We start from the raw sequence: 21,858 nt of genomic DNA, 5'->3' as shown, positions 1-21,858 counted from the left end.
GTTTTTCTCAAAAATAAATAATAAATAATAAACAAAGAAATGCACTATTTAAGGCTTCAGAAAACAAAACAAAAAAAAATATGTTGTTAATCCAAATTTGGAGTTGGACCTATCTCTGCTTCATTTTTCACCTGTGGGAACTTGTAGTCAGGATAGAGATAGGGTCATTAAATAAATATATTCAATTAACTGTGTGTGCTAGCCATGGTTCTAGGAATTAGAAATATAGCAGTGAGAAAGTAGATAAAGATCCTACTCTCATAGAATTCATATCCTATGGAAAAAGAGTAACTGAGAACAGTTTAGATGGTAACATACTATGAAAAAACAGAAACAGGGCAGCATGATGGAGAGTGACTAAAGACTTTTTTAAGGTGGATGGTCCCTGAGGGTGTAGTGTTTCACTGGGGATCTGAAGAGAAGGAAGAAGCCATGTACAGACGTAGGAGATTACTCCAGATAGGACCAGCAAGTGCAAAGGATAAAAGGCCAAGACCAGTTCAGCATTTTGGGGATAAGAGAGACCTATTACTGGACTCAGTGAGGACAGTGAGAGAGGTGAAAGGTCACGGAGGTGGGCAGGTGTGTGCCATATTATGCAGGGCCCCAGTGGTGATATGCAGCGACACGTTTAATAGCCTGCGTGCCTGATTTTTAGCACTCGCTAATTTTCAACTTTCCTAAGGTAATTACTACCTCCATGGATGATTTCATGCTATCAGAAGTTTCAGACCTGGCTTACAAAGTTCCTGAAAATTTAGCAATCTGATTTGAGCCAATCTAGCAGAGTAAGAACACTGTGTTGCATTTGTCTGGGGGAAAACTCAAACAGGGTTTGAGTTTCCGGTTTCTACTGTAGGGAGAGAGGGAGAATATCAACCCTAATTGTCTGCAGATAAAAGTATGTAGGAGTGACTCACCTGATTGGTGGATTTGGGAACAGGAAGTGGACGTGCCAGGTGGTGACCCTTTGCAGGCAATTCTCTTTGTTAGATCCCCTCAACCACAGCCAGAGAACATGCTGACCAGCTAACACGTGCAGGAAGACATTTGGAGGTGGCTTTCCCTGGGTAGGAAGAAGTCTGCACTTCTAAAGGATGAGTACAGTTCAAGGAGAAATCACGGGTCCATTGTGGCCTCACAGCTAAGACACGTTCTCCAATCACCATTACCACAGAGGGTGATGCTTGCACCTCTGTCTCTCTGATCCTATGTGGACTTCTCATTTCTAAACTCAGTGGAGAAATTAATGGGAGTCATTGTTTTTATACTTAAGGACCAACCTTATTATAGGAACAAAATGGGTTTTGGCATGAGAATTATCTGATTTATGTTTTACATAAACAGAATACTGTGTCAAAGAATGACAGAACATATCGCTAAAATTTAACAAGGAGAAGAAATCAGCATCAAAAAGATCAGGACATGATGTCTCTGGCAAAGAACAAAGATCCTGTGGTGGGAAATAGCTCGGTAAACTCTAGAAACTGACAGGAACTAATGTGCCTCAAATAAAACAAGTGAGGGAGATATTGGTAGGTACCTAATGAGCTAAGAGTGAGGTAGGGCCAGAACTTGCAGGACCTTGTCAGGGCTGTGTGAGCACATTTGGCACCTCTGTACAAATTGGGAAAATGGACCTCCTCAGAGCAGATAAATTAGAAAAAAAAATGCTTTCTATGGGCAGGAAAATTAGAACAAGGTGCTCCATCCTCTCTGTTGATATAACCCAAAGCCCTTGGATAGAATTGAGTACTAGCAAGCTGGTGGACGAAATCCAAGCTGTACAACCAACCATATGGGAAGGAGTGGGATTTTATTATAGGGACTAGAGAAAGCAACTGAGGAGTTTGAGGAAGTGATTGAAATGGCAGAGCATACAAGTTAAAGACACCAAGATGCTTGAGTTTCACTATTGTTTCCTCTTGTTTGGCTAGAGATTAACCTATGTACTTGCATTTTCCTATCTATAAAACAGGAATGATAACAGGGCCAACTCCAGGGGGTTGCTATTAACAATAAATGAGTAATCTATGTAAAGCACTCAGAAAGGTACCCAACACAAAGTCTGTGCCTCATAAATATTTGCTAGGGTTATTATCTGAATGGCATATTTAAAAGATCATCTGGCTAATGTACTGAAGACACACTTTAGGGGACAAAGACAAGAAGTGGGGAGACCAATGAGAAATCCACTCTACTAGTACAAGAGGAAGATGGTGGTCTTTGGGCGAGCATATTATAGAGATTTAATTATGTCAAATTCTATACTCAGATCTGGTAGCAGACATTGGTTGATGTGGAGAACAAAGGCAAAAGGAAATGTAGACAAAATTTCTTTACAACTTGCAGCCCACTGACACCAGGAACTCCCAACTATCTTAATGCTAATGCCTTGCTGGAGGGAAAAAACCTTAGTTTGACAATAGCTAGGCCTCCAGGATCCTGTAAGTCTTGTTTAACATATGAAAATTCTTTTGGAAACTTCCTTTGTCTCTATCCCTCCCAATTTAAAAGTATATAATCAGTTCCTCCTCACAATCCCAGGGCAGCTCTTTCTGCCCAGGGGTCCTGTCCCCATGCTTTAATAAAACCACTTTTTTTGCAGTGAAAATGTCTCAAGATTTCTTTCTTGACCATTTGCTCTCAGACCCCGTATCAAATCACATCATCACCCATATCAATTTATCCATGACTATTTCATATGTATCTCAAAAAGAAAAGAATTCCTTCTTAAACATAGATATAATACAATTACCCAATCTTGAAATATTAATAATAATTCCTTACTGACATCAAATATCAAGCCATCAAATGTTCTACAATGGCTCATAATTTTTACAGTTGGTTCAACTAAAGATGAAAACAAAATTCATTTATTGTAGTTATCTGATGTCTCCTAAATTTCTTTTTATCTCTAGTTACCCCCCAGCCAAGCGCTCGCACTCTCTCTCTCTCACACACACACACACACTTTTTCTCTTGCTCTTTGTCTTTCTGTATGTATCTATCTGTTCTCTTACTTTATTTGGTAAAAGGCACAAAGGATGCACCTTTACTGTGTCATTGAGTCTGGATTTTGCTATTGCATCTTTATACTGTCATTCAACATGTTTTTTCTTTCCCGTGATTTTCCTCTACCTCAGTACTTTCAACTACAGTTTTTATCAATTCCGGTTCAATACTTTTCAATAATGTGTCATTGGAAGTGTGTATTTCCATCTGAAGATGCACACAGACATATATATATAGACTCCTGTAATTTTTCACAGTATCACCAGTTTTATTTGCTCTGTAGTAGATTCCTCAGGAAATCTTATGATAACTTTATTTCCTGAAATATTAAGTGTTCATGGTACATTTTTTGGAGGCTTTAAATGGGAAGGTTAGTTTGGAAGGATATAAAATTCTAAGCTCTCATTTTCCTTCATTTAAATTTATCTTTTGGCATAAACTATTGATTTTAAGAAGGCTGATGACAATTTAATTCCTTTCCTTTTTAAATGACTTATTTTTTCCCCAGATGCAAAGGGACTTCTTTTCATTTTTTATTATATTTTTAAGCCACGGTTTTAATGGGCTATATCTTTTTTTTAAATTTTTTTAAGTTTTATTTTATTTTATTTGAGAGAGACAGAGACAGTGTGAGTGGGGGAGGGGCAGAGCAAGGGAGAGAGAGAGTCCTAAGTGGGCTCTACAAGACCAACACAGAGCCCAATGTGGGGCTCAAACTCACAAAACTGTGAGATCATGACCTGAGCCAAAACCAAGTCAGACACTTAACCGACTGTGCCACCCAGGTGCCCCTAGACTGTATCTTGATATTACCTGCTGCAGTTAGATTTTTCCCAAGTACGTGGCATGCCATTTATATCTCTACTTCTAGAAAGCATTCTTGATTGTAATATTTGGCTTTTGTTCTCTCTCACTGCTTCATGTTTCTTCTTTGGGGACAGCTACCATGTATATAGCCAGTCTTTGTTCATCTTCTCTATCACTTTCTCTTGAGTGATTTGATGACTTTTTACTCCTCTCTTACCCTTTAGGTTTTTTGTTTTTTTGTTTTTTTTTTTTTTTTTAATTTTTTTTTTTCAACGTTTATTTATTTTGGGACAGAGAGAGACAGAGCATGAACGGGGGAGGGGCAGAGAGAGAGGGAGACACAGAATCGGAAACAGGCTCCAGGCTCTGAGCCATCAGCCCAGAGCCTGACACGGGGCTCGAACTCCCAGACCGCGAGATCGTGACCTGGCTGAAGTCGGACGCTTAACCGTCTTACCCTTTAGGTTTTAAGATCTTTTCTCCATTCCTTCTTTTATCTCTCTTAAGGCATTTTTCAGAAGCATTCCTCTGTTGTCCTGTTAGTTTAGACTTCCTCTCAAAAGTGGGATTTCTTTTACTTCTAATTCTTTCCCAAGTTCTGAGGTTCTGTCTCCAGTCATCTCATATCCAAGAAGTTCTATTTATTATTGTTATGCTGCTCACTCATGGTTTCTGTTACTGTTTAATTCGTTGTAGTAGAATATTAGGTCACAGTGTTTGACAGTGTTTGCCCATAATTCCTGAAATGCCTCCACTGTGTGTGCGGGCATCATTCCTTTCTCTCTCTCTCATTTCCACTGTCTTGCATTCTCTCTTAATAAAATCTCACTTGTGGAATTCCACTGCCTTCCTTTTCTGGTCCTGATGTTCCATGAAATGAGTTTTCTCGGACTCTTAACAGGAGCCTATGAGCCACATTATCTTCCTTAGTGTCACAGCCCCAGAGCCTCCTCCTGTCCTGCTCATTAATTGTTGAAAAGCATGGCCTTCCCTTTCTGAAATCTGTGTCTGCTGCTGCCTCCCCTACCTTTGTCTGCTTCTTCTCTTTTTCTTCTCCCCTGTTTTCTTGTCCTCTTCAGTATAGGCTCTACTCCCTACAGTTCTTCACCGGTTTGCAATTCTGTCCTGGAATTTGCTTTGGTTTGTTACTAGGGCTGAGACTCTCCAGTGCTGTGTAACTCTCACTCTCCCCATTGCATCTTTTTATTTTTTAAGTTTATTTATTTATTTATTTTGAGAGGAGGGAGAGGGGCACAAAGAGAGAGAGAGAGAATCCCAAACAGGGTCCACTGTCAGTGCAAAGCCCAGTGAGGGGATCGAACCCATGAACCGTGAGATCATGACCTGAGCTGAAATCAAAAGAGTCAGGCACTCAACCGACTGAGCTATCCAGGCACATGGTCTCCCCAGTTCATCTGAAGCAGCAAGGTTCTTTCCTAGGTTTGGCTGCTGTTATCAGATCGGCCTATACTTTCCCATGAGAATCTGGAAAATTCGGGGGTTCTCTGGCTTTTGGTGTCATCAGAATCTCTTCATTTTCCATCTTTTACTGCTCATGGAGTTACTGTAACTTGGTTTTCATTGTTATGAGTGGTTCCACATACCTCCACTTGCTGATATTTGGAGGGACTTAGAGATAGCTTCTATGTAGATTTGGGAGAGATTTAATAACTATGCCACAATCCCACCCTCTCTCCGTAGTCATTTCTAATCCCCACAGCCATTTGCAAAAGCTGGAAGGAAGCTTCATTTAACCCATTGTATATATGGAGAAACTGAGACTTGGAAAAATTAAGAAACTTAAACAAATTTTCAAAAATACAAAGGAGCAAAGGCATGATTTGAATTCAGGTCCATCTGACTTCTCAACTCATGTTCTTTCCACTATAAGTATTTTTACTCTTTTCATTTGGAGCAGAGCTGCACCTAATTCCTCCATGTACTGGTAGGAAGAGAAGTGAGGGTGGCTAAAAAAAGATATGCTGAGCAAGGGGGCAGATGTGGGTAATCAGACAAGGCCATAAATGCTGTGGCCCTTCCAAGTCACCAGGGCTGAACTAAACATTTTTGGATGCAAAGGGACTCTAGACACAAGTCTTTACTGTCTAGCTGAGAAAACAAACATTGAAGAAGGTGAAAAAATGTATTTAACTTATTCAGTAATTAAGACAGATCTGTACCTGGAATGGTACCAGTCTCTACCATGGTCTTGAGGAGAGCTGGGGGTGCAGTGCATGATTTCTTAATGTTTCTTGCAGGATTGTCATTCCAGAATTGAGTAGACTCACTACCTCTGTATGCATTCCAGTCCATTGAGTGTAGGCTGAGTGGGGTCTGGATTTAAGGAGAAATAGACAATGTTCTGAACTGTTTTTAAGGAAGAAATGAATATCTGACTGGATCCCAAACTTATCCAAGGGAAGTCACACGAGTCCTACATGAGAGGACTGCACCTTATTTTCCCCTTGCTCTACAGTGAAATAGCTGTTCAGAATATGACCTACTTAGGTGTTACACTGACAGGTGAACAGCTGAGTCATGTGGCAATTAGAGATGAAGGCCTTGCTCCATGGAGCTGCTTCCTGAATCAGGAGGGAATTCAGTTTACACAAAAGCACAAAACAGCAGCTGCGGATTCTCTCTGGAAGGCAGATTAAGCACAGGGAGTCCACCAAGTTGTATGCTGCAAGTATTCTAAGTATTCATCTGTATTATTTTGCTCAATTTCATTTTAGTTTAAAAAAAAGGTCCTGGAACATTAATCCATTTCCATTAATATTAGCTTAATTATTTATGTTTAATTTGTTAGAAGTTCAATGTTTAATTTTAAAAACCCAATGTATTTTCATAAATAATATCTAATGACTATAAAAGATTACTCAAAATGTACAAGTGATTTAATTTCATTGCATAGCTCCTTTGTGACCTCATAGAAAGTAACAAAATATTGCCTATAAGAAAACTCCAAACTCTGACACATTCACAGTGTATTAGGTGCCCTCGGGTCTTCCTGCACGGCTAGTGTTAAAAGCACTTTGGCATCATCTTATAATATGTGACTCAGAGTATTTTTGTAAGGAAAAAACATCTAGAGGAAGAGCAGCTCAACTTCCAAAGGTAGCAACAGAATTCTACCTCCCATATATGCCTTAGTCCCAAGAGAAGTTTGAGGTAACTGTATAAAATGGTTAATAAATACTTAATATGGTATCACAAACTAGTAAACACTATGTCTCCACCACCGTATCTCATTATTATCTTTCCATATTTCTCCATAGGGTTCACTGTGAAATAGGCTGAACTTATATCAGACTTAAAAGTGGGAAGAAAATGTATACTAAATTAAGAAAACTTCAGGATGAAAATTCAACTTTTTTATGACACAAGGGAAAATTGGAAAGTGTATAGACATGGCTGTTATTATTTTGAGTAAATTTTATCAGTGTATAAAGCTAATATGAACAAAATGTAAAATTCTGAATGAATAGGCCAGTTGGCTTAAGAACAGTGACACCATGGCTCATCCGATACAGACCCCACTGTTTCAGCCCCACAACCTAACTCTACCACATTCTTTTCCCATGCTATTTTGTGTACAAATCCCCAGCTTTCCCTGAAGGCCTGATCTACATATAACCCTTTATTAAGCAAAACTCATCATCCCCTCTCTGTTTCCATACCCCTACACCCACACACAACCTTGAAGATGCCTCTTGTATAGCAATTAACTAGTTGAAAAATCCTTATTTACATATCTGCTTCCACTAAAGCATGAGCTTTTCTCCAAAAATCACTTGTTCTAATCCTTGACATAAACCTAGTACTCACCGTAATTCCTAGCACAGGAAAGTCACTCCTTCTATTTGCCATCCTTTCTATTTATCTCAGGGAAAATGCTCTTGGGTGAGGTACTTTCAATCAGTCATCAAGGTATCCTTGTGACATCTCTACTTGAATATCTCAGATGCCTCAAAATAGCATGGTCTTCCCACTCACAGCTCCTGGCCAACCGAGTCCTTTGCACTGCAGTAAAAACAACCACACTCCACAGGAATCTGGGGGTTGTACTTAGCCCGTTTTTTTCTTTCAACTCAGCACCTGATTTTCTGGCAAATTCAGTTGGTTCTGACACCAAAATAAACCATATCTATATCATGCTAGTCTAAGCAACTATTGTCTTTCCCCCTGGGCAACTGTCAGAGCTCCTAAGTGACCCCTTTTCATATTTTATCTCCTTTAAATCTCTTCAAGTAACCAGAAAGATCTTTTATACTTTTTAAGTTTTACTTATTTATTTTGAGAGCGAGAGAATGAGAGACAGTGAGCAGGGGAGGGGCAGAGAGAGAAGGAGAGAGAGAATCCCAAGCAGCTTCCACACTGTCAGCACAGAGCCTGATGTGGGGCTCCATCTCAGGAACTGTGAGATCATGAGCTGAACTAAAATCAAGAGCCGGCTGCTTAACCAACTGAGCCACCTAGGCACCCCCAGAAAGGTCTTTTAAAACTGGAAATATGATGATATCCTCTTTCATAAGATTTTTTTCTAAAATAGTAGCTTTCTGTATCACTTGATATAAAAATTCTGCCTAGTTATCATTAATTATAGATAGGGCTGCAGATTTACCAAATAAGAATACAGGACACCCAGTTAAATTTGAATTTCAGATAATCAATGACTTTTTCAGTATAAGTATGTCCCATGCAATCTTTGAGATATACAAAAAAGGCATCAGCTATTATTTAAAATTTAACAGGGCAATTCTAGTTGTTTTGTTTTGTTTTCCCTGAGAGATACAGAGAGAGAGAGAGAGAGAGAGAGAGAGAGAGAGAGAGAGAGAGATATCTGGGGAGGGGCAAAGAGAGAGCGAGGGAGAGAGATTCCCTCCACGTTGTCAGCATGGAGCCTAACGTGGGGCTCAATCCCACAAACTGTGAGATCATGACCTTAGCCAAGATCAAGAGTCAGACAGGACACTCACCCAACTAAGCCACTGAGGCACCCTACAATTCTAGTTTTAAGGCCCAGCAGTCTGGACCCTGTCAGACTTTCTAACTGTATTGGGTATTCTGTCCCCCTTATTCACTATGCACAGCTCATACAAACATTGTTGTCACATTGTTGTCACGTTCCTAGGACATGCTAAGTTTATTTCCATCACAGTGGTTCTACATTTTTGTTTCCTCCACCTGTAACAGTTTTCCCTGGTCTTTTCGATGCCTGGCTCCTTCTGATCACTCAAGTATCAACCTAAATGTCATCATTCAAAGAAGCTCTCTCTGACCACCTTATATAATATCAGTCCACTCAGTTTATTTTGTTCATAGTACTTATTGCAATTCTGTAATTCTTTTTGCTTGCTTATTTGTTGTTTTTCCTGTTTTTATTAACTGTTTTTTTCTATTATAATTTTCTGTTATGAAGGCAGAGAACTTTTCTAGCTCACACAGGGGAAGTTGAATGAATGAAGAAAAGAAAGGAAATGGAGCCACACTAGACTTTGATTTGACGTCTGGTGTCAGAATTTGCATAGAGCTTAAAACAAAGACTTTGAGTCTAACTGTTAGGGTTTGAAATTTCAGCTCTTATAGTTTGGGTAACTGTGAGCAATTTGTCAAACTTAAAAGCATTATTTCTTGGGCATCTGGGTGGCTTAATGGGTTAAGCGTGCAACTCGGTTGCAGTTCAGGTCACAATCTCATGGTTTGTGAGTTAGAGCCCCACGTAGGGCTCCATGCTGACAGTGCAGAGCCTGCTTAGGATTCTCTGTCTCCCTCTCTCTTTCAGTCCGTTTCCCACCTGTGCTCTCTCTCTCTCTCTCAAAAATAAATAAATAAACTTAAAAACTAAAAGAAAATAAAAGCATTATTTCTTCATTATTAAATTTGGGATAACAACAGTACCTGCTCTATAAGGCTATTGTAAGTGAAAAAAAATATTTCCAGCATACAGAAAATATTCAATAGGGGTTCACTAGTATTATCACTATTGTTGTTATTGCTACTCTAAACTCAACCCAATCACCACTGAGTCTTTTAGACATTATCCAGGTACATAATACATTCCACAAAGCTTCTATTAGAGAAGGATGATGAAAATAAATATGTTTAATAAGAGGTGATATGAGAATAAAGTGAATATGGAGGAAGGTTACAACCATTTCCTTCACTAAACTCTTGGGTAGACAAGAACAAGTCTAGGACACATACAAAAAGGACTCTGTGAGATCCTGATGCCTGAACCTTTATATTCTCACGGCCTTCCAGGGGGGGGTTGCAAGAGAAAAAGAAAAATGATTATCCTACTTCCCACCTCTTTTAGTTTTATACTCTGGTCCATTTCTCAGATGGAAGTTGGTAGGGGTGAAGAGGAAAATAAAAAGAAAAGAAAAGAAAAAGAAAAAGGAACCAATTGGCATTAGTTGTGTGGACGGCTAAGCATTCTAATGATGCCAAAATCTGGGCATCTGACTCCTACCAATTTATGGAAAACTGTCAGGACAGCCTTCTGATGTAGAGCATCTGAGATTTAGCAGTATCTGTGAAAGAAACCTGAATGGTTTCTGAAGAAAATCGAAAGGACAGACCTCACATTAAATAAATCCAAGGGAATTTTAAATATGCTCTACTTCTCAACTTTATTCAAAATGGATAAACTCCAGAATCCAGATGCTTTCATATAAGTTTAAAATTAAATAAATTGCTTTTGCAGAGATGCAGTTACTGATTTTAAGAGCAATCTCCCTATACTACAGAGTATGTAGGGGGAAAAAGAAAAGAAACAAATAAAATATGCCATTATATGGTGCTAATTGTTAGAGGAATTTAGGTTTTGAAAATCCATCTTTCCTTCCCAAAATGGAGACAGGAGAAAAGTTTTTAAAACTCTTCAAAACTATATTTGTTCCCTCAAACTGAAACACAAAAAGGCTTGTTAATTTTCAACTGAATTGAAAATAAAGTCACAGGGATGAGAAACATTATATCAACTTTCTATTCAAAATGCATGTTTTTAGCATTAGATGTAGTGTCATAAACACGATGCCATTGTAACTGAAATCAAGCTTTGGATACACTGCCAAATGCATGTTTTTTAGTCATGCAAATAGTGTCCTTTTAAAACATGTATTTATAACTTACTCTGAAAAAATTGTTCAAAAGGATTCTTTCGTTCTTTTTTAGGTTCACTGTTTATATAACCAGCTCATCTCAGGAATACCATTGTGCTAAACACAAATGAGGCTTTCATTTGGCCACTGCCAATTATGCTGCAAATTCCAAAGGTTGATCTTTAGCAAACAAATTTACCTGGGAAAGAGATGGGACAATGTCAAAGGGAGATTTGGCCTTAACTAATCAAACACCATTTCCTTGTCTCCAAATTTCTCTCATAATCAGATGTTTAAATGAAATTACGCAATGGAAGGAGAAAGGAAGTACAGAGTGAACTTCAAAGCACCAGTTAGAGGCACAGCAATTCTGTTCTTTGTTAGCTGACTATCTGACGATACAATACTTCCCACACACTCCTTTCAAATTATACCCCTAATGTCTTTGGAAAAGAGTCATAGTTGCCTAGGAAATTCAGTCAAGACTATCCAGTTAGATAATATCAGTAATCAGGTGGCTTGGAGACATTTTCAATGCTGTAGGTTTACAATCAAATTATAGGTGTCATAATTAGCACAGTAAGCATAATTCATATGTCAGTATATCCATTAACAATTTGTCCATAACTAAAGGAATATTTTTAAGGCAGCCCATTAACCACTGAACATAAAAAACTGGTAACTATCAGAATATAATTAGAAAATACTGAACTATATATGTAAACTTGCAGGCATATTTATACGCATCTAACCATGCATTACTTCAATGAGTACAGTACAATGTTTGATTTTGCAATCCTAAACATCATCTAGTAGCATATCATTAAAACTGATGATTTATTTTACATACGTAAGGGGTTCATAGTTTAAGTTTTTTAAATGGCATAAAATGCACACTAAGGACTTGGATGAAATGGAATCTCCAATCATATCTAATAGATAAAAAACAAATAAAACAAACAAAAAATCCAAAAAACAAAAAACAGCATTTTAAGCACCAGTAGTATCTAGTAGGCATATAAATACTTTTAACTATATTATAAAATAAAACATCATCAACTATGTTACACCTTGTAAGGGAAGCATTACTGATACTTCTCTTCACAATAACTATATAAAATGAGATTTTATTACATAATCAGGCAGAGTAATGAATATGGAGCTCAGGTTTTCCTGGCTTCACACCCAGGCTCCCCCATTTATTAGCAATCACAATATATGGACTTGGGCCTATGACTTAGCTTCCCTGGGCCTCAATTAATTCCTGTGTAAAATGAGGACACAACTTGACTCATGGGACTTCACTGAGGAAGAAATGTGGTTATAAGTACGTATTTCTGGCATTTAGCACAGGCACAATAAATTTTAGTGTCCTTTTACCTCTTTAGAATGAAACATGGATGTTACCTTCACAAAACAAGGAGCCACTGAGAGCCACGGCAAGCTTCAGTTTATATTTGATATGGCCCTAATCAACATTCTAGACGCTTCCCAAACAAGCAGCTCTCCATCCTTCTCAATCAGAATGCTCTGGGAGCTGAGGTTAAGGCAAAGGTCTAAATAGGGGCTGAGTAGATAAACACTCAAAGTTGCTTCATAAGCCCTTCCTTATGAATTGAAAATACCTTGAAGAAGGTCTTAGACATGACTTTTGGGGTGTATAAAAGCCACATTCAGATACCAATAGTTTTTTAACTCCTCACCACCTACTATCATTCTCTTCCCTGTCATCAACTGACCATTATATGTTCAGGGCACAGTGCTGGATGTTAGACATCTCTCTATTTCACATCGTTATAGAATGCTTAGGTTATCATTTCTTGACAAATAAAACCTAAGATATATAACTTCACAACCTATTTCATTATTTCTCAGTCCACGGAGCATACTACAGACCACCAGTTCTTCGGAGACCTTGTGATGGATTGATCCTGCCTCACTGACACCAGACTCTGCTTGTTAGGATTAATTCTGAATTTGTGGTTCATTCTAAAGAGACGAGATAGTTGCTAATTTCTTTCTGTTAGGCCGTATTTCCATGTTATGCCACAGATCAACAAAGATCAATGTGAGGGCCTAACTGTGTAACCGTGAAGTAGAAGTATTTGATGGAGGATTTCTTAATTTGAAGGTTATGCTCCACTTCCTCTGGGAAATCTTTCCTGGTAGTTCCTGGACCAGATAGATATCCCTGCTATCATCTCTCCCACAATATTGAACTTCCTTGTGATCTCCCTCTTATAAATGATTTTAACTGTTGGTTTAACTGTCTGTCTTCACCATCAGACTATATTCTCTGGGATGGCATGGAGTTGATCTGTCTTGGTCCCCATTGTACCCTTGGGAACCAGCATTCTGCTCGGTTCATATTCAGTGCTCAAGCATACTTGTAGAATGACTTAAATTAGCAATATAATGCTTCTTCTTGAGGTGATTAGGAGTGTCATTTCCTATGTGGAGAGAACATTGCAACCTAGTAAGTGAGTATTTTACAAGCATACACCCTCACTTATTACTGGAATGTGTCCTTCCTATTTATGAATACATACCTAGACCAGCACAGGGCCTGACACTTGGAAGGGAATTAATTAATATTTTTGAAAGACTGGATTAGTTACTAAATTAATTCTTAACATTTTTACTTTTATTTTCTATGGTCCCTATCTACAATTAGAAGTCCCTATGCCATGTAATAGACTTCTATTGCTTTCCTGACTGAAGTTAGAACCCCCACAGTGGTCAAATTCACTTTTTCAGATTTTCCATGACACAGCTCATGAACTTTGAAACTACAAGATGTGAGACCACTCTGCTGTCAATGTGCTTTAAAGGTAAGGGTTGGCTTGCTCTATTTCTTGTTAAATATTTATGTAATAACAGCTTCATACTTAACATTCTTCTCTTAAAGTAAATACTGTACTTGATTTAAAATAAACATTTCCAGTTAAATGCTCACATACTAATGGTTCTGTTCTTAACACTCTTCTGTTCAAAATGCAAGCCTTCTAAGACATTTCCTAACTGCTCAAGAGTCACTCCACAGGTTTGCTTTGTTTTTAATTCCAAGCCAGTTCTATCTTTTCACAAGATCCATGTTAAAAGAAATTAGAAATTCATAACAGGTAGTATAGTCCAGAGTCACATGAAGAGAGCACAGAAAGAATTTTCTTTCTGCTTCTGGAGTCCATTTATGTAAGTTTCTATTTGTTGCAACATCAAGAATGGCCAAGTTATCTTGATGTAGCTGAGTTGACCAGAGGCAGCTTGATGAGATTTGTGTCCAGATTGCTTTCCCCGATGAGCCCCAGATCTTTTACAGCCCTTTTTACATACTCCATCTGGTTCTAAAATCCAAAACAGCCTTCTATATTTGAATACAGGAATCTTGTATTGAAATCATTTCCTCTTAAGACCATGTTGCACTAAACTGTTCAGCCAAAGGATTAAGACCTATCCAGCCCAGTAGCATGAAAAAGACAAGAGCCTAGACACAAAAATGGCTGAGGAATCAAGAGAAGGTGACTAGCTAGGCTCTAAGATAATTCTGAAAAGTTAACAGAATGAATTAAAATTAAAACTGTGGATTTTTATGTTTTCTTTCTTTGGTAGGAATATAAATTTTAACATAACACAACAAAACACTATCACTGGAATCTAGACCTTTGATACAATTTTAGAGCATCACCTGAATATTTTTGGGTTAAAAGTAATAAGAGGCCTCTGTTTAGCAAGAGAAAGAGAGCCCTCAGGTCTGTCTGACTCAAGGTGGCATTAAGTTAAAAAAGATAAAAAGCAAGCTTCGGAAAAATGTCCAAAGTCCCTTGAGAAACATTCTTTGGTTACATGTAGATATCCATGAAGATCTTCTTACCAGTTATGTTAAGTATAATCTAGCAGTGACCTCACAAACCCCTTCTTTTATACTACCAGATCTATGGTTTGCACTATAAAAGACATTATACAGCTGGCCAAAATAACCCAGTGAGTGAAATCTGGAATATTTCTTTATGACCAACTTTATTTATCTATCTATTTATCTATCTATCATTATCATTTAAGCAGGCAAAGCTAAGCACTAGGTTGCTTAGTAACCAACTACTAGAAATTTCAGATTATTATTGGTTTAACATGAAATTATGTCTGTTTAACACTACTTCTATGCTACTGACATTCCCAGAAGCCTTACGAGAATATCTACATATTTATACAAAGGTAACTTATCAGCAGTTATTAAATTTCCCACCCTAATTCTCTTAAAGTGTTCAAAGAAGACCATCCACCAGGCTGTATTTTTCAATCTGTGAGGGACAGCAGCATCCTCAAGGAGACGGTAGAAAACTCATTAGGAGATTCCTGCTACTAGGGCACCATTACTGTTGCCTGGTCTCATGATCCGGGCACATTTTTAAAAGTGTCCTTCTGTTTTTACCTTCTATTCCTTTACTTCTATCCCCTTCTCTTAATTGAATTAGTCCCTCTTCCTATTTCTCCTCTTCTGGATTTGGAAACCAAAACATTTTGCCTGCCCTCTTCACTAATATGGCATATAAAAATGCTTGAGCCCCATAAGTCTTAGTTTGTAAACAGTTTCTTCATTAGCTTTGGTAAAGTGCCTACTGGCTTTTATTAACTGTTGCATCTAATTATGTGGTCGTTTACTGGCTTTTATTGAATGCACTTAGTTAACCTTCTTTTAGCTTTATTAGGTAGTAAATTTGTTAATTTGGCACAACCTTTTGCTTTCTTGGCTTGGCATTCTGGGTTAATAATTGCTTCCCTATAATCAATGGATTTACTCATTTACTAATAAATGCTCCTTTACCCTCCTAATTGTAGATCTTCATCTTTATTTAAAAGCCAATTTAGGAAAAAATGGCTTCCTTGCCTCTCTAAATTTGGACACTTTGTAGGAAATAGCATTTCCTTCATCTAATAAGCATTATTGAGTGCTTAGCATGTTTTTAGCATTGTGCTAAATGCTATGGTAACAACAAGGTAGCCTGAGACTCCATCTGTCTTCCAGGAAAGCCTTAAGCTCCCATCTTCCATTGCTTTATTTGTACCGTGCCCTGTATCTGAAGTGTGTTGTATTCTCCACGGTGCCTACTGGTCAACCAGGCAGACACATCAATTCATTCCTCATGGCCTCTAGGTTCAATTTCATATCCTGTTGTTAGTGTTCTGTGCCCTCTGACCCAGGGAAGGCCAAATTAATTTTCTCTCATCAATTGTGTTCTCAAACTAGTTTATATATACCACTGGTCATTTTGAATAATAGCTATGAATTACGAATATGCCCTTATTTATCTAGATCTTTCACTACATGAAACTTATAAGTGCAGAAAATGTTTTTTATAAATTTAATTACTTCCAGAGCTTAGCCCAGAGCAGATCCATACCCTCGGAGTCAGAATTCCAAAGATCATAAAATCCAAGGAAAAGCTTCCACTACACTTGAGGAAGACAGGGCACATAATCGTTGGGTTTCACAGCAGTCCTTGGTAGCACACAGCCTACCCTGAATAAATCTTGGTTGGATTTTAATTATCAGCCGAAGAAGATTGAACCAGTAGGTGACAGAGACCTGGCCTGCCACTCTCTGGGAATGTGACCTGGGGCAGCATATTTAACTTCCCTGGGTGTTAGTTTCCTAATTAATGTCACAGATGTGGTGGAATTAATGCTTGTTAAGGGTACCTTGCAGTGGGAAGACCCTATAATTCTATCACATGGGATTGGTAAAGTATATAAACATTTACGTAACATGTAAGAAGTCTTAGTAAATGCCAAAGTTTCCTGGTTTAGACAATATGTATTAGATAAATTTACAGGAGAGTTTGGGACACTTGAGCCAAAAAGTCAATTACAGTTATTGTAAAATGATGTAAATGATCCAAAGTAGAGGACATGAGCATAAACTGCACATGCAGCGTGAACAGGGAGAAGTCATTAGCCTTCCTCACACAGACAGGTCCCCAGGTGTATTAAAACTAACACATGTGGGCCTGAAATGAGTGGTTACATCAGCTGTTATTCCTAGAACATGCCTAGATAGACACTGCCAGGTGTGTTGACTTCAAAGTAACTGGATATTACATTTCATTAGACTGAGCAGGAGAAAAAGCAGGTTCATGGTAAGGATATGGAATGTGATCATCTTTCCTCCATAAGTTTTTCTGGAAAAGGAAAAATAAACACTACAGGCAGATTACTTATAAAAGTTGTTCTAATATACAATTACAGTTCATGAGAAAAGTAGTGAGAAGTGAGTCATGGCATTCAAGGACGTAGCCAGCCTCTTTTAGATGAATTGGGAGCCCAAAGCACCCACCAGGAATTACAGTTATTCAGGAAAATGTACAAATCCACATTCTCCTTTTAGAACATCAGATATGCAGATTTACAGGCCAGCATCTGAGAAAACCTAGACGAATACTCTGGGAATGCAAACAACTTTACAACAGTGATTTGGAAGGGAACCTAGAAGTGAGTATGAACTTGTGTCTCCATAGTTGAGGCTGGTCTCCATAAAATGGCTGTATGGGAAGTTAAAGTTTGAAAGTGGCTTTCCTTCCATGCACGAACGGTTTGCACCTGCAGGCATTAGTGACCATGGTGCCACAGGCAGTTCTGAAGGCTGCCCAAGAGGTCACTGGGAAATTAAGTCAGCAAGCACATAATTGTTCTGTCCATGATCCAATTAGGGGCACAAAGAACCGCAATTCACTTCCTGAAGCTTTTAAAAGAGGCAAAGGCATGGACAGCCATTGTCATAAAAATATAATTACGCATGCAGGGCAACCACAAATAGGGAGAAACAAACTGATTTTTCAATAGGCCACAAACATGGTTTAGCCCTTACTTTGTTCCTAACAAAGTAATCAGCTGAATCAACAGCACAGCTTTGGCCACTGACTGGTTGAAGGTCACAGAAGGAATTAAAATACCTCCTTAGTGGGAGACCCCTAAGATGAGAACTAATATCTTATGTGAAGAGTCTTTCTATCACAAGACGTTGACTGAAGTAGGCCACATATCTGAAATCCTATGGGTGCTGATTTCCAAGTCCCACCCTAGAACCATCAAATAAGAAACTCTGAAACCAGGATCCAGAAGTCTACATTTTTTAAGTGTTTCCCAGAGTTTTGAAGAAGCCATCTTAGCACCTGCCCAGCATCGGATCTCTGCTGACCACTAGCGATCATTACATGAAATGTGGAAAGAGCCACAGTAAACCTAAACAATTTTTATTTCTTTTTCCATTTATATGTGTGTCCATACCAGCCTAATCTAACATAAATCTTAATAATGAATTCCTACTACATTACAGAAATAAAACCTTCCCTGTCCAATCATCACAGAATGGTTGGAGTTCTCTTTTAAATGAAATTAAAACTTGAGATGCCATGAACACAAGCAAAATAATAGGATGATTGGAGTAAAATGTCAAATATAGCCTCAGAATAAACATAAAAAATCATGAGGAAAAGACAAACAAGCAAAAACACAACAAACAAAAAGTAAAATGTCACAAAGGACAGCTTGCTGAAAGTTTCATGCTACCATGACTCTTGTAATTTCATCCATGGGTATCATCTTTTGTTGGGATTCAAGAGCAAGAAATAAACTGCCTAATACAACAGTATTCTCTGGAAGTAGAGATAGATTCCATAAATAAATAACAGTCCATGCCTACTGTGTACCATGTTCTGTGCTGGGTACTGAGTACACACCAGTGTTTTTTAATCAGGAGTAATTTTGTTTCTTAGGGGATGTTTAGCAATATCTGGAGGCATTTTTGTTTGTGTAACTGGGAATGATGAGGCAGGTGGGATACTACTGGTATCTAGTGGGTGGGGCTCCTACAATTCACAGGGCACAGGGCAAAGACTTACTTGGCCCAAAATGTCAATAATGCCAAAGTTGAGAAACCATCCTGTAAACTGAAGAACAAGCAGATACGTTCTTCGCCCTTAAGTAGACATATTGTAAAGAAACATACAAACAAATGTATAAAAAATTATCAAAAGTGCTTTGTCCCAAAGAACAAGGATTAGTAGAGCAGATGGGTAGCACAAAAAGGAACAGGGACCCACAGATGACAGTACTCAATTTTTTTTTTTTACTTGGTCAAGTGCCACTTTAATAGGCTAGAAATAAAAAAAATCTGTCTTTGAAGAATATCAAGAGCCACCTGTGGGCCAGAACAGAAAGCAGAGGCACAGTACTTAGGGCCTAGGGGAAAACAGCAGGCTGAGTGGGAGGTCAGTGTCCAACATCTTCTCCTGGGGAAATTCCTTGGGCCCCTCCATGCTGTTGTCATGACTCTCCATCTCCAGGTAGACGTCCAGCAGCACACACAGGTGCTGCAGCTGGTTGGTCAAGAGCCGACGGCTGGGTTGGGGGCCGCACAGCTCCTTGTAGCACATGTTGACCTTGCTCTCCATGGCCTGAATGTTGTCATCGTTGCTATTGGTTTTCTCTCCTTTCCAGTTCAGACACAGCTGGAAGATGGGATGGAGGAGTAGCTGGGGTTCAGCACCACGGTAGCTTGGAGTTTGGCTGTGCCCCTTTCCACGAGTGTCATGTAGTAAAGACTGGTGTCCTCATCCAGTCCCGCCTCCACAATGTCCTTGGTGAAATGCAGCTCCATGTAACACTCATGGGCAATTGTCACCCACTTTACCAGGCGGGAGACAACCTTTGCAAGGAAGAGGTACTGGCAATCACTGGTAACTGGTACAATGCCATGTTTCAGGGATGCAAACTATTTGTGGAGGGCCAGGAGGGACTGCACCCTGGTCTTCAGCAGTTTCATGGTGGTCTCCATGTGGCTGGTGCTCAGCGAGTGGTCAGCAATCACCATGTGCTGGGGCTGCTCTTTGGGGAAGTGGAGGCCACCTAACTTCTGTACCCACAAATAGGGGTGACCTAGGTCAAGTACATAGTCTCTCAAAGTCAGGATGCCAACTTTATCAACTTTGATTGGCTGGATTCGGAGTCTTCTTTCCATGATCCCCTGGATACAAACAGCTCAGGACTGAGTCAGGAGACAGCAAGTCACCTGCACTGATGGGGGTGATCAGCTCTGTGGCGGTTGTCACTTTGGCCTTTACCGTCATGATGTTGAGGTTCATGAGGTAGTAGAAACTCAGGTGAAGCACACTGTCATCTTTGCACTTCAGGTCCAGCATGACAGATAGCGGGTGCCTCTTCAGCATCTCCTTGCGCTTGTCATCGAACTGAACTCCCAGTGTGGGTAGCCGGCATTTCGTGGTCTGCTCCTCTTCAGCATTGGAGTCACTCTCATCATCTTGGGAGTCTTCAGGAGGCTTAAATAGAGCCTTGGCTTCGTCCACACTGCCTTCGATTGCCACAGACAACGTCTTATCACAGGCCTACCCATACGCAGTGGCCTGGACAAAGAGGACATAGAGAGGCGGTGGCAGATGTCTAGCTGTCTCATATTGCTTATGGGCCTGGTCAAACGGTATGAATAGGTACTCTTTCACTGGGAAGGAAGCCTGCATGATGCTATTGAGGCAAGGCTGGAGGCTGTTCACCTCAATCTCCTGAAGGATCTTCTCCTTGTTGGACAGGCACACTTGGTACTTCTCTGCCAGCCTTTTTTGCTGCTCCAGTCCCAGTCCAGATGTGCCAGGGTTTGCTGGTGAGGGTCTCCCATGGTGACTTCAGCCTTGCTAATATCTGGAGGGGCCTCCTTATAAAACTCCTCTAAACTGACCAGATCAGTTTCTTCATGTTTCAACTTAAACTCCAGACATTTGGTGATCTCTTTCTGCAGGTGCATCACCTCATACAACAGGTTCTGGAGCTGCAGGTGATAGGCATCTACTTTCTGCATGGCCTCATGGGTCTGGTCTCTTCCTTTCTTCAACCTGATATGGGCTAATCGATTAAGCTTCTTTAGAGTCATGAAATGCACACAGCTCTGGATCCTCCGATCTTCTATCTCAACTGCCACATCCTTGTCTCCTCGGCTCTTCAGGTCCTGGATCTCAGCCATGAGCCTCTGCATCTCCTGGCACGTGTACTTGTACAGCTCATAGTCTCTCCCAGGGTCCCGCAGGTCCACCTCAGCCTCCTCGCTGTAGTATTTACCCTCCTGTTCTGTGTCAGAACGGTTATGCTTGCCTTCAGATGGAGTTCCATCACTTCAGATCACTTTGGGCTTCCGTTTCTTGCTTGATTCTGATGACATGGTTGTTTGGTAAGGTCAGGAGGAAATAGAGACCACGCGCAGCCCCGAACCTGTCCCCGATACTCAAATTTTTGTTGACTCTATAAAACCCCTTCTATCACCCACTAATTATAACAACCTGTAATATAAAGATATTTTCCGTTCAATTTCTTTAACTCCTTTGCTCTTTGAATCATATTAGCTTATGTGAAAATTGCACACTTGGAATGTTCTTTGAACTTTACATCAACTCCAGCTGTGGCAGCCATTCCTGCAATGCTTTCATAGACTTGCTATCCACGAACCCTCTATAGCACAAATGGAGCTTCAGCTATTTAATCTGGACTTCTCAGTGTCAGGGTCCATGGCTGGGAGGGTGTGAGGGAGATTTTCTCTGATGACAGTAAGATGAAATATGGAATTGTATAGAAGCATGAGGAGAAGAAGCTGTCAATTATGTGGTAGGTTTTAGTGCTCAGTTGAGGACCTTTATCATCTGCAGAGGATGCTGTCAGCCTCCTCTCCTACTTCTGGGTGGAGCACCAGCATTGTCCTTGAGAGACACTGCTTCCTCACACTGTAGACCAGAACTTTCTGGCCATAGGGAAAGTCATAACTAATGATACTCAAGCCTGGACATTGGTTGGACTTTGTGAAAAAAAGGCATTTTATTTCCATTCTGATTGTTAACAAGAAAATATAGGAGTCTAGATTTGCTGGCAATTATCT

At 39.5% G+C, this 21,858-nt stretch overlaps 1 pseudogene; it reads right to left on the bottom strand.

The window, feature by feature from the left end:
• Positions 1-19,156: 19,156 nt before the first annotated feature.
• On the bottom strand, positions 19,157-21,187 carry LOC115526223 (annotated as a pseudogene).
• Between the last annotated feature and the right edge of the window lie 671 nt (positions 21,188-21,858).

This window comes from Lynx canadensis, chromosome D1 (assembly GCF_007474595.2).
Source record: "Lynx canadensis isolate LIC74 chromosome D1, mLynCan4.pri.v2, whole genome shotgun sequence".
NCBI lineage: Eukaryota > Metazoa > Chordata > Mammalia > Carnivora > Felidae > Lynx > Lynx canadensis.
Note: the sequence above shows the minus strand (reverse complement) of the source record. Positions and strands in the feature narration are given on the sequence as shown.